The 14264-nt window shown below is 30.8% G+C and overlaps 1 pseudogene; it reads left to right on the plus strand.

The window, feature by feature from the left end:
• Positions 1-378: 378 nt before the first annotated feature.
• Positions 379-1638, plus strand: LOC126015978 (tubulin beta-2 chain-like; annotated as a pseudogene).
• The last annotated feature ends 12626 nt before the right edge of the window (positions 1639-14264 follow it).

Genomic DNA, 14264 nt, shown 5'->3' on the forward strand with positions numbered 1-14264 from the left:
ACCAACAAACAAAAGTATTTCTTCAATAGTTAGGAATAAAAATTTTCTAATAGATTAAAATTTTGTTAATCAATTCAATAATAAATTACTAAGTTGTTTCTGAATATTGAAATGCAACTTCATATTTCGACGTTGTTGGAATGCATAAGACAAACTAAAATTCTAAGAGATTTTATAGATTGTTTCTTCAAGATGTTTTTACTAAAAATTAGATTTTAATTAAATAATATTTGTATAAAACATGGTAATGTACTTTAAATTTTGATGCTGCAGTTACCTACAGAAGCAAATTTTAGAAAAATAGACTATATTTGGTAACTTATTTTTGTAACATAATTCTATATCTCTGCATAAAGAAATAATTTTCTTATAACTAAAATGCGTACAGTTGACCAACTTTCAATCCCCAGAATTTGCCAAATGTTCTCTATCAACAAACATGTCTGGAAAATTCATAGTAGAGTCCAAAACAGTATTGCACTTTGCTGGTTATGACCAAGCTACCTCACAAAAGCAAAAAAAGAAAGAAAAATGCATTTTCCTTTTATATATCATATATACCAATCCTCACATATTGGATTTTAAAACTGATTGTTGATCATAAACTCTTCTGTTTATTTTGGTAAGGTAATCTAAAGTAGATTATGCAAACAGTAACATTAATTTTCACAGTTTGTATTCTGTAAATCCAAGTTCATTTATCAATTGAGGATATACCAAATATATGTGTACAATATATATCCATACATATATACATATATATATATATATACACATGCTTCCAACTCTAGCCTTATTGACTTATGTGGCAGGCAGTAATATAGTGTATTGCTAGGTACACACTTATAAGGACTTTTATTCTTTTTATTAGACTTTTGTCTCATGATCTAATAATTAAAGGCTAAAGCAGTAAATTTGAATTATTTCAACATTAAAATTTGGGTGAATATAAATATACATCTTATATATGAGATCTCTCATAAATATATTAGCACTAAGTTCTGATCATCATTGAGGAGCATGGGATAAATGTTATTGGTAGATATCTTGGTGACAGTAGCCTACAACTGCAAATAATCAAAGTCTACTACTAGAGTCAAGCTACTGATAACAGATATGTCCCTCGGACCATCTCGGTAGACCTGGAGCCAGGCTCTATGGATAATATCAAAACTAGAACAGCACTTCAGGCCAGAAAACTTTTTGTTTGGTCAGAACAATGCAGGCAACAACTGGGCCAAAGGCCACTACATAGAAGCTGCAGAGTTGGTGGAACCAGTTATAGATGTCCTGCAGAAAGAGTTGGAGAAATGTGACTGTGTGCAAGGCTTCCAGAAGACTCACTCACTGGGAGTGGCACAGGTTCCAGGATGGGCACCCTGGTTATCAAGAAGATTCAGGAGGAGTATTCAGATTACCTTCAGGGTCATGCCCTGCCTCAAGGTGTCAGACACAGTAGTGGAGCCCTACAATGTCACCCTGGCCATCCACCAGCTGTTGGAGAACAGCTTCTGCATAGCCAATGAGGCCTTCTATATTATTTCTTTCTTAACCCTGAAACTGCCCACCCCCACATATAAGGGCTTCAATCAGCTTGTGTTGTCCATCATGAGTGATATCACTTCTATTCTCCAATAAACTCGATTTTCTTCATATATATATATATATACATATATATGTATATATACAGATATATACATATATATTACATAGCTTTGCTTATGTTAAAGAACATAATGTTTAACTTGAATTTATCACTATTTCAGATAATCAGTTTCTTCCATTTATTTATCTATTGCTATGCAAATGATTAGGTGTTTCAGCTTATAAACCTTTTTATGTTTTGGGGCCACACCCTGTGGTGCTTAGGCTGGCTCTGCTTTCAGAAATCTTGCCTGGCAGGTTCGCAGGACCATGTTGGATGCCAAGGATCAAATCCAGTCTACCACGTGAGAAGCAAAGCCCTATGTGTGATGTTATTGGCTCTGACCCCTCTGTAAACTTTTAAAATCCTCTAATCCACTCAAATATATTTTGGCTTCCTCTCATATTAATCTTAAACTCTAAAAATATATGAAATTTCAGTGCATCTTACAACTATAAAAACTTTTGAAAAAAATTTAGGTTATCATATTGAATATTATACTAGTATATTTTTCATTTGGTAGATTTTTATCCTCAGAAAATATTCATATGATTTATTTTTAAATCAATAACATTATCACTTTATCATAGTGTTATTTGAATAATGGAAACATTATGTGATCCACAAAATAAAACCATCAGACACTCTCTCATTCTTTCCAAAAATGAAAAAAGTTCTACTAATGGGCTGCCATACTCATATATCTTTAGCTCTGAAGAGTAATTGGAATATCTTCTTATAAAATAAAAAATAAAGGATATGCAGCCTTTCACACAAATAAGTATACTACTCCTGAAAATTGGAGAAGTTAGAATAGGAAAGAAATAGGATAAGGAAAAGGAGAATAGGTGGGCAGGGAATGAAATAAGTCATTGATGACACGAAAGACAATGGGATTTGGGTATTTAATAAGGTATGAGAGGATTAAATGTTTCAGGTACAACTAAGAAGTGATGTCATCAGAGCTGTGTAAAAATAACATACTCAATGCAAACCTGAATGGATTTTTGAAGAAACTGCCACATCTATTAAAATATGCATCTGTCAAAATATTATATTAAAATACTATTAACATTAATATCAAAATACTGCTAATAATATAAAAAACTATCACTGTATAAGTATATAAAGTAAGAGCTAATTGTAATAGCTGGATTAGAAATTCTAATTGTTAGAAATATGCAAATAAATTAAAACTTGTCTGAGTTGCCTGAAAGCATGGCTATAGCAATTATATCCTTAATTATTCAACCATGCTCAGTTCACAGATGACCTTAATTAAACACAAGTAATTTTTAGATTTCCTATATATCTTTGTATATATTCTTTAATAGCCGTTTAAATACTACAAACTATATAAAATATATTAATACAAGTGATCCTTTACAATAACTTAGGTAGCTTCTGACACTGCAATGTAAAATACATAAAATTATGCCCTTCAATATGCATTTAATATTAAATATAAAATAGTTAAGGCTAATTACAGCTGAAAATAATACACACAACTTAGAAGAGTAATGTAATTAATGAGGAAAGATTTAATTTAAAAAATGAGGGTTAGAGCATAAGAATTAGGTATTACATACTTTTACAGAAGAATTATATAATAAATTGTACTACTCAGAAAACAATTAATTTTAGTGAAGATTAAACTAAATGCTATTTAATTCTAATCTATATGTTTGCAGAATGCGTTGAACCACATTAAAGTAAAAATATATACACAGTAAAAATTAAGTAATGTTATTTGTAGTAATTTAAATATTTTTGTTTTCATGATACAAGATAGCATAATGTTAACATGTAAAAATAAAGGAGATAGGGGCCAGAGTGGTGGCGCAAGTGGTAGGACATCTGTCTTCCCTGGGCTAACCTAGGACGAACCACAGTTCTATCCCCTGGGAGCCCATATGGTCCCCCAATACGGGAGTGATTTTTGAGTGTATAACCAAGAGTAATCCCTGAGCATCACCAGGTGTGGCCCAAAAACAAACAAAAATAATATAGGAGATAAACATATTTTTTTTAAATGTTCACTCTACTAGCTTTCTTGACTATATAAAAAAACATATTCCCTGTTCCCTGCCACCTGTCCCATGAGTGGCTTGGGGGCATGCCACAAAATGTATGCTTTAAAAATGACCATCAAATATTGGTTTATTGACATTTTTTTTTTCAAAAAATTGTATATGTTGGGACAGAGCTATAGCATAGCGGTAGGGAGTTTGCTTTGCAAGAAGACAACCCCCGACAGACCCATGTTCAATACCGGCATCCCATATGGACCCCTAAGTTTGCTAGAAGCGATTTCTGAGCACAGAACCAGGAGTAACCTCTACCAGGTGTGACTCACCCCCAAAAAGTAAATTGTGGTTAAGATAATTATTTATAAGATATCCTTACTAAGTGGTTTATATGTAGTATATTTTCACAAACATACAACAACATTATGATGGACAAGCTCACAAAACTAATGTACGTAGGGAGGACAATTGGGTGATGGGAATCCCCCCTGATTTTATGTAAATATGTACCTAAAATATTATTGTAAACACTATGTAAACCACTATGATCAAAATAAAAATTAAAAAAAATTTAAAACATAAAACATAATGTATTTGAAGAAATTTAACAATAAAATATGCATACAGATAAAAAAACTAATGTACTTTGGGTAATAAAATAAAATTACACAGAATCATTATTTCTAATAATTATCATTAATAATAGAAATAAAACTATATTAAAATATTAATATTAATAGAAAATTAAAGCTATAGTAGTATCAAATATATTTATTTATACTTATATATTTCTAACAGATTTTGAAATAAAGTTTTTTATGAGTAGTCCAAATTTTCATAAACTTCCTCTCCTATTGAATTAAAAATTAGGTTTTTCAATGAATGCATACAAATATATATATAAAACCTCAGTGATTTAAAAATTAGACAAATGATATATATAAGAGTAAGTCTTTATATATTTTTATAATAAATCAAAGATTTGAATTTACTCATTAGTTTTTAGTTTTTTAGTAAAATATCTTGCAAAACAAGAATATGTCAGGAAAGTATAAAAATTAAAAAATAATTACTCACAAAACATTTGCTGGTTATGTCAATAACTTAACATTAAATAAAGCCAAAAAACATGTGCTTTAGAAAACAAATATTAGGGGCCGGAGAGATAGCATGGAGGTAAGGCATTTGCCTTTCATGCAAAAGGTCATTGGTTCGAATCCCGAAATCCCATATGGTCCCTCGAACATGCTAGGAGCGATTTCTGACCATAGAGCCAGGATTAACCTCTGAGTGCTGCTGGGTGTGACCCAAAACCAAAAAATAAATAAATAATAAATAAAAAACAAATATTTGAATTAATTTTAACTCCTAATATTGATTAAATTATCACAATAAAATATCACTTTCATATTAGTCATTTTAATTTTTGAGAATTAGAATAGCAGCAATAAGTGTATTTTTTATTTATGGTGTATCAATAAAAATAATTTTATTTATAAAAATGTATAAGTGCATTATATATGTTAATATGTATGTTCTCATATGATTTTATATTTATTTTAGAACAGAGAATCTAAGCAAACTAATATACCTTGATGTACATAAATTCACAATTTGATTGCTATTGAAATAAATATTAAAACAAATATATTAAGAGAGTATGTTGTTTTCATACACATAAACAATATACTAATGTACATGTGCTATATATAATAGTGTCACAAATATATTTTTAATATTTTATACATATGTTTGTATTTTTAATTGAAATGGAAAGTGTAGTTTCTTGATAAAAAGGGAAAGCCTGGTACTTTATCTGGTAATTTGCTGTAATATTTAAAAAATATTATACATACTATATATATTTGACCCAATTGCCACATTCAAGAACAAAGAATTCACTCAGTAATTATCCTGAAAATAAATTAATTGCCATTAGTTGTTATATAATTAGAGATAAATAAAACTTAGCATATGTCTTATTATGCATGCAGTCAGCAATATTAATATTTTGATTAAAACAAATATTAGGTTTTTTACTAAAAGAATAAGCATATAATAAACACAAACATATTTTTTTAAATAACACCTATGGGGCTGAAGAGATAGCATGAAGGTAGAGCATTTGCCTTGCATGCAGAAGGACAGTGGTTTGCATCCGGCATCCCATATGGTCCCCAGAGCCTGCCAGGAGCAATTTCTAAGCCTAGAGCCAGGAGTAATCCCTGAGCGCTGCTAGGTGTGACACAAAAACAAACCAAACAAACAGAAAATAACATATATATATAGTTTATTAAAATATTTAAGTATATTATGACATAGTAATTGCAAAAGCACAATATTTCTCAACAACTGATTACACATTTCTTCTCAAATATATACTAAATTTCTATAGTCTGTTTATATATAAATCTGTTATAAATGGTATTTTTGAATTATAACCTAATAATCAGATGTTTATGTTAGTTTTGTGTTGTTGCATAATTTATTAAATATAATTGTATAAGTGTTTTGCTTAATTTAGTGTATTTTTTATTTTTTGGTATTATTTCTACAATTTATATATTATTTTTGCCTTTTGTAACAATATAATTAGAAAGAATAACTAATTTATAGCATATTTGATTACTTTCCAGATTTTTGTTTTGTTACAGATACTAATCATGGTTTATAATACATAGCCACTTTGGAGGAAAATTATGAAGAAATTAATTTGAAAATCACTTCATGCAAACTTTGAAATATGTGTCTTTCTCTAGTACTTCAGAATAAAATCAATAGCAACTTTTCTCACATGATATAAAATAACAGTAAGAATTATAGAGCCTTACAAGTTGTAGGCTCTATTTGAAAATGTCAGAACCAATGTCCCTCTGGGCTTAATTTTCTTTCCTATCTTTCCCTTTCCCTGCCTGAATTCTTCCCCTAAACTATGACAGTTACAGGGACCCAGTGAAAAGTAGCCAAAGAAAAAAAAGCAAATATAACACGAATAAAAGAACCACATAGAGAGAGCCTTGGTTATTTTTTCTGTTTTCTTGGAATTCAACAAATGTGGTCAAACTAAAATGAATATAACTAAGTCATAAATTTATTATTCTTATTTAAAAAAGAACTATATTTTAGGGGTCATTTTTTATAATGAATACTAACTATATGGTTGGCCATAATGAGTTTTTTACTTAGAAATTATGAGTGAAATATTTTATTTTTCTATCTTTATACTTTTCATGTTCTACTAAAAAATTTATATATTAGACTTGAGTGTATACTACATTTATAAAAATTTCAAACAAATAACCTATGTGGTACTGTACTGTTTACTCTGTGAACTTTAATTGGTAAAAAACAGAGGCTGTTAATCTGAAAATAACAAAAGAGTTCAGTCAATAAATTTATTTGATAATTTATTATTACAGTTTATCATTGAGTGGGTGGTTGACTTAAATGAAAGAAATATTTTCTTGAAATTATTTGGGTTAGAAGTACAAAATAGGTTTTTTGAAGACTTTCTTAAAGATATTAAAATAGTACTCTTTTTCTAATCTTTCTTCAAATTTCATTTCCTACACTTTAATATGCTCTGATTATATGATACAAGCCATATTAAATTAGGTCCTAATCTAAGTAACTCCATTTAAGCAAACCAACTACATAATGATCCTATATCTGAATACTGTTCTATTTTGAGATTATAGGTATTAAAACTACCATTTACATTTTGATATGTGGTTATAATTCAGTCAGGCAATACTGAATTCTTATATGGTTTATATTTAATTATTGACTGAACGGTGGTAATTTATAGTATATTTTATTTATTTTTTTGGTTTTGGGCCACACCCATTTGACGCTCAGGGGTTACTCCTGGCTATGCACTCAGAAATCACCCCTGGCTTGGGGGACCATATGGGACGCCCGGGGATCGAACCGCGGTCAGTCCTATGTTAGCGCTTGCAAGGCAAACACCTTACCTCTATCGCACCTTCCCGGCCCCAGTATATTTTATTTTTTATAATATTAATATTATTACTACAGACTATTCTAGTTGGATAATTGTCTAAGTTCATTTTTATTTCTTAATTGTGAAGTTTTGATGTGTATTTACATTTTCTAACTGAAAATAAATTTCAGCTGAATTTAGGTTTTGAATAAGATATTTTTACGAGTCATACATTTATATTTACTAAAAGCATTTATTCATTGTTTAATTTCAAGCAATTTTATGTAGTATCTCTACCATTACTGAATTTTATTAGCTTTTGTTATCCCTTTATGTATTTCGTCTCATTAAAAGCTTTACTGCAGACTTTTTTTTATTATCCTTCCACAATTACCTAGTGCTTACAAATAAAATTTACTTTATCCACTTAATTATATATAAATGAAAATTTAGCTTATTCTCTCTGGGCCATCCAGATAGCTCCATGGGCCACTGCAAATAGTCTGTATGCCAGAGGTCTGCTTCATGACGTGGCACAGTATACCCCCTAAACTCTTTCAGGAATGATCCAAGTTCAATAAACTAGAAGTATTTCTTGAACACTGTTGTATCTTCAAGCTCTCTGACCATGTCACAGTTGGTAGACCCAAGCCCCAGTCTTGTACACTCTTGAATACTTCACATTATCAGATTATCTCTACATTCTTGCCTTCTATAGCCCCAGGTTCACAAGCATTGCTTTGATAAACTTCTAAAAACACTGTTGAGGCAAATAAGAATCTTTTATGATTAAATATGTAATTAAATTATACCAATTTTATTTTTAACAAGTACTTAGTGATTAACCAAAATTACACAAAACATTGAAACAAATACTGACACAACTGATGAAAGAATAAACTTTCAGAATTAACAGTTATAAACCTCAATATTTCATTTTAAAAAGGAAACACAATAGCTAGACAATAAAAAACATTATCCAAAAGCCCAAACAAAACAGGAACGTGGATGGCAGAAATTCATTGTCAATCATTTTGCCCTGTGTGATAAGGACAGAAGACTGAAAATATCTATAATGCAATGAATAATTTGGAAAGCATAGTGAAGATTTCCTGTGAAAAGTACTTTATCAAAATTTAAAAGCAAATTAATTTTGAAGGGCTGAAGAACTCTAAGTGTTGTTTGACTTTTGTTGTAAATACATCAAATGAAAGGATTGATAACACATGCTATTTTTAAATTTATAATAAATGAAAGTAAATAGCTAACAAAACCAAGAAATAAGTCATAAATAAAATTTATAGGATGGAGTTAAATCAATATTTAAAGAAACACACATACTTTTTAATTTTTATTAAAAATAAGTATTTTTCTTCAGTATTCACATTAAGAAACAAAAATATAGTTGTATATAATATAAGCACAACCAATAAATAATGTTAGTTAGAGCAGGAATCTAAAAGCAAATAAAAATAATTTAAATTAAAAGTAATAAAATGGGATGGTAGATATCTAGTACTAGGATTACAGGCTTGCATGTAACTGGTTCCAGCTTGATATAATAAATTGTAATTCACGCTCTGAGCACCTGCTGGTGTAAATTCTCAGCACCAAGCCAAGAGTAAACCCTGGTTTTGTTTCACCCAAAATGAAACAGATAAAAAAGTGAACACAATGGACATAATGTTTTTAAAATATTTTTAAATTGCAATAAATTAACTATAATGAGAATTAAAAAATAACAGATAAAATTTAATAATATGTTTAGTAATTTAACAATATATTAGTAATTTGAGTTTAGAACCATCAAAGAAATATTATAAAGAAAAACTGTTTATAAGTTTAAGTTTTGATAGGGAAATAGTTAAAAAAAAATAATGACACACATTTCCCTGGAAAACCAAAAAATTGACCTTCAAGTTTCCAGAGTACTGCCTAAACATTGAATAATGCCAGGTATGGCACCAAAAACATATAGATATATAACTGTCATGAATTATGAATTTCATACGGTATAATCATTTCTACAAATATTAAATTTACCAAAATAAGGCAAAATATAAATTTTAATATAATTATGCAAAATCATATATATAAAATAGAAGGTAAAATTTATTCATAGAAACACTACTGACATGGTGTTATGGAAGAATTTTAGTCATAAATACTATTTTTAATTTTTAAATATATAAAATTATTATACATATTCAATTAATATAGTATATTAAATAACAATTAGATATTATCATAGTAATGTAATAGAAATAAAAGTATGTTCTAATAATTTTAGGACCTCCTCCCAAGTTTAAGTCAATGATTGCTCTTTATGTTTGAGTGACAAAATAATGGGCAGAATTGAAGACACAGATCCTGCGCTTTGAGTTCTCTCTTCATCCCTTATGAAATTTGTTAATTACTTTAAAAAATAATAAATTTATATGTATACACGTATCTGATATTTTATAAAATTACACAGGAGGAAATTTCTTAACTGTTTTATCATCGATTATTATTCTAATATATGCTGTAGGCATCTTGTGTCTCAGCAACACTCGTGGGGAAATATTCTTCACCAGAGGAAAGTGAGTGATCACGAGCGGCTGGTCAGAATAATATTGAAGAAAAGCAGACCACAGGAAAATGCTGGGTCAACATGTCTTCTCGCAGGTATGTGACAAAATTTAATTTTTAAGCAGGGAGTTTTATAAGGGATGAGTCAGTATTAGGTATTGAGAAGAATGCTTACAATCACAACGCTAAGTTTAACAGTAAACACTACTTTAAGCTATGAGTGTGAGCAGTAAGAATTATGAGTTACAAAAATTAGGTGATTGTATGTCTGGGGAACATTGTCTGAGAACTCAAGCCTATTCCACTGATCTGAGGGTCTGTCTTTATTCCAATACCATGCTGTTTTGATACTATTGCTTTGTAGTACAGTTTAAAGTTGGGGAAAGTAATGCCTCCCATTTCCCTTTTCCCTAGGAGTGCTTTAGCTATTCGAGGGTGTTTATTGTTTCAGATGAACTTCATAAGTGTTTGATCCACTTCTCTGAAGGATGTCATGGGTACATTTAGGGGATCGCATTAAATCTGTATAATGCTTTGGGGAGTATTGACATTTTAATTATGTTAATCCTGCCAATCCATGAGCAGGGTATGTGTTTCCATTTCCATGTGTCCTCTCTTATTTCTTGGAGCAGGGCTTTGACAAAGGAGCAAGAAATCTTAAGTGGAGCAGGGAAAACCTCTTCAACAAGTGGTGCTGGAAGAACTGGTTAGCCACTTGCAAAAAAGCGAACATAGACACCCAGTTAACATCATGTACAAAGGTACAATCCAAATGAATTAAAGACCTTGATACCATAAAACAACACGTCGGTAAAGCACTCCATGACATTGAGACTAAAGGCATCTTCAAGGAGGAAACTGCACTTTCCAAACAAGTGGAAGCAGAGATAAAGAGATGGGAATACATTAAACTGAGAAGCTTCTGCACCTCAAAAGAAATAGTGCCCAGGATACAAGAGCCATCCACCGAGTGGGAGAAACTATTCACCCAACACCCATCAGATAAGGGGCTAATATCCAAAATATACAGGGCACTGATAGAACTTTACAAGAAAAAAAAAAAAGAAACAAACATCTAATCCCATCAACAAATGGGGAGAAGAACTGAACATATATTTTGATAAAAAAAAATACAAATGCCCAAAAAGCACATGAAAAAAATGCTCCTCCTCAATAATCATCAGGGAGATGCAAATCAAAACAACGATGAGATACCATCTCACACCACATAGATTGGCACACATCACAAAGAATGAGAACAATCAGTGCTGGCAGGGATGTGGAGAGAAAGGAACTCTTATCCACTGCTGATGGGAATGCCCTCTAGTCCAACCTCTATGGAAAGCGATATGGAGATTTCTCCGAAAAATGGAAATTGAGCTCCCATTTGACCCAGCTATTCCATTCCTGGGATATATCCTAAGAACACAAGAATACAATACAAAAACCCCTTCCTCACACCTATATTTATTGCAGCACTATTCACAATAGCCAGGCTCTGGAAACAACCAAGATGCCCTTCAGTAGACCAATGGCTAAAGAAACTGTAGTACATATACACAATGGAATATTATGCAGCCATCAGGAGAGATGAAGTGATGAAATTTTCCTATACATGGATGTACATGGAATCTATCATGCTGAGTGAAATAAGTCAGAGGGAGTGAGATAAATGCAGAACAGTCTCACTCATCTATAGGTTTTAAGAAAAATAAAAGTCATCTTTGCAACTATCCTCAGAGACAATGAGAGGAGGGCTGGAACTTCCAGCTCACTTTATGAAGCTCACCACAAAAGTGGTGAGTGCAGTTATAGAAATAACTGCTCAGAGAACTACCACAATCATGTGAATGAATGAGGGAACTGGAAAGCCTGTCTGGAGTACAGGTGGGGGTGGAGTGGGATGGAGGGAAATTTGGGACATTTGTGGTGGGAATGTTGCACTGGTGAAGGAGATGTTCTTTACATGACTGAAACCTAATCACAATCATATATGTAATCAAGATGTTTAAATAAAGGAAAAAATAAAAATAATAAAAATAATGTTAAAATAAAATAAATAAATATATTAACTAGAAAAAAAGAATTCTGAGTTAACAAAGAAGATTGTCACAATTCAAAGCAGCTCTAGCAACTAACTTCAGGTGCAAAATAAGGAATTAGTAAGAAATAGAAAACATCTAGAGGTCAAGTGAAAGAAAGAGCTAAATCTACTAAGGTGTACTTCCCATTTTCTGGGAAGAGTCAATAGCCCAGGATCTGCATTCTGGCTGTGCACTTGATTACCAGAAACTGAAGCTGCAAGGACATATATTAAAAAGAGAAAAATATTGTCTTTGATATTGGTGCTAAATATTATCCAGAAAAGAGGTTTTCTCAGTAATCTTTGGTGCTATGATTTCTCTGAGCAATAGAATTTGATTGAAGTCATATTTTGGCCTGTGATATTACAAGGGAGAGATAGCCCAATATGACAGAATATGTAATGCCGAATACCATAGCATGCATTTCAGAAATATCTCTCTGGGAATTCCTCAACTCTCCACACAGGGAAAGAAGCATCCACAGCAGACCTTTGGAGGAACCCCGTGGGGTTTTACTCTTTTCTCCACACTAGGGAAATTCGGGGATACATCTGGTGGGCCTCCTGAGTTCTCATTAAATGGAAATGGCTATGCATGGCATGGCAATAATATAAAGAATTGCAGAAAATAGAGCTAATGTTTCTCCATTAATATATATATGAAAACATTACAAGAAAATTTTGTAAAAGTTTATGGAGATATAAAATGATTTACATTTTTATTTACAAATGAGCCATTCTGATATGCTAATGTTTAAGACATGGTGTTTCAAGACTACGGTATAGTGTTAACATCCATAAATCAATAAATGTACCATTTTTAAAAATCACATAGTACTTTCATTTCAAAAATGCACTAAATAATTTCAAAAAATCCAAATAAATTTATAATAAAGTTATACATAACAAGTTATACATAATGTTTTCTTCTCCTGATAAAGGTAATTTTCTTAAAGCACTGTAGCTATTTAGTCAATATTATGATTAAAGTGAAATAATTATTTGGGAAGAAAGTAATGATCTTATAATTGTGTATGATCAAATTACATATACTGAAGGTTTCATGCACTGAAATAAATGTGTGTGATGGGAGACAGACTTCAGGTTAAATCAAGAGATAAATAAATGCAGCAAGGTTTCAGAATACAAAACTGAAGTGAAAAGTACTTATTTCTCTATATTAGGAACAAATACTGTATAATAAAAATAAAAAGTAACATTAAATATCATTAAATATAAACACGTTCCAATGACATTTGTTATTCATAATATAATAGTATTAGAATCAATAAAATACTGGGCCCGGAGAGATAGCACAGCGTTGTTTGCCTTGCAAGCAGCCGATCCAGGACCAAAGGTGGTTGGTTCGAATCCCGGTGTCCCATATGGTCCCCCGTGCCTGCCAGGAGCTATTTCTGAGCAGACAGCCAGGAGTAACCCCTGAGCACCGCCGGGTGTGGCCCAAATAAAACAAAAACAAAAAAAAAAGAATCTATAAAATACAAAATTATACATTTAACTACAGTTACAACACTTATGCTGAAAACTAGTGTACAAATCTTAAACACTAGATATGTGAATGATTCTAATAACTAGCCACTTCATGTTAGTGATTTGCTTAACTTATTACTGCAAACACATTATATATTACATATTAATAACATATTCATTAAATCTTCTCAAAATGGACCTATTGTTTTATAGTTTTGTAGATTTTCTCCACTACATAAGTACTAAATTTGAAAATATGTAATACGAATATACTTATACCTATTAAAATTTTTATTGGAAATATATATTTGTTTTATTAATTGAATGTACTTCTGTTTTTGTCTAACTTTGATATGTATTAATAGGTAGGTAAAGTTTCTATTGAATATATTATTAATAAATATTAACAATTTTATACTTCAAATACATAAAAATGTGGGAGTATTTTCTTCTCAGTGATTATCTATCCTTAAAATAAATTTGCATTTTGGATTTGGGAAATAG

The sequence above is a fragment of the Suncus etruscus genome, chromosome 8, assembly GCF_024139225.1.
Source record: "Suncus etruscus isolate mSunEtr1 chromosome 8, mSunEtr1.pri.cur, whole genome shotgun sequence".
NCBI classification, from domain to species: Eukaryota; Metazoa; Chordata; class Mammalia; order Eulipotyphla; family Soricidae; genus Suncus; species Suncus etruscus.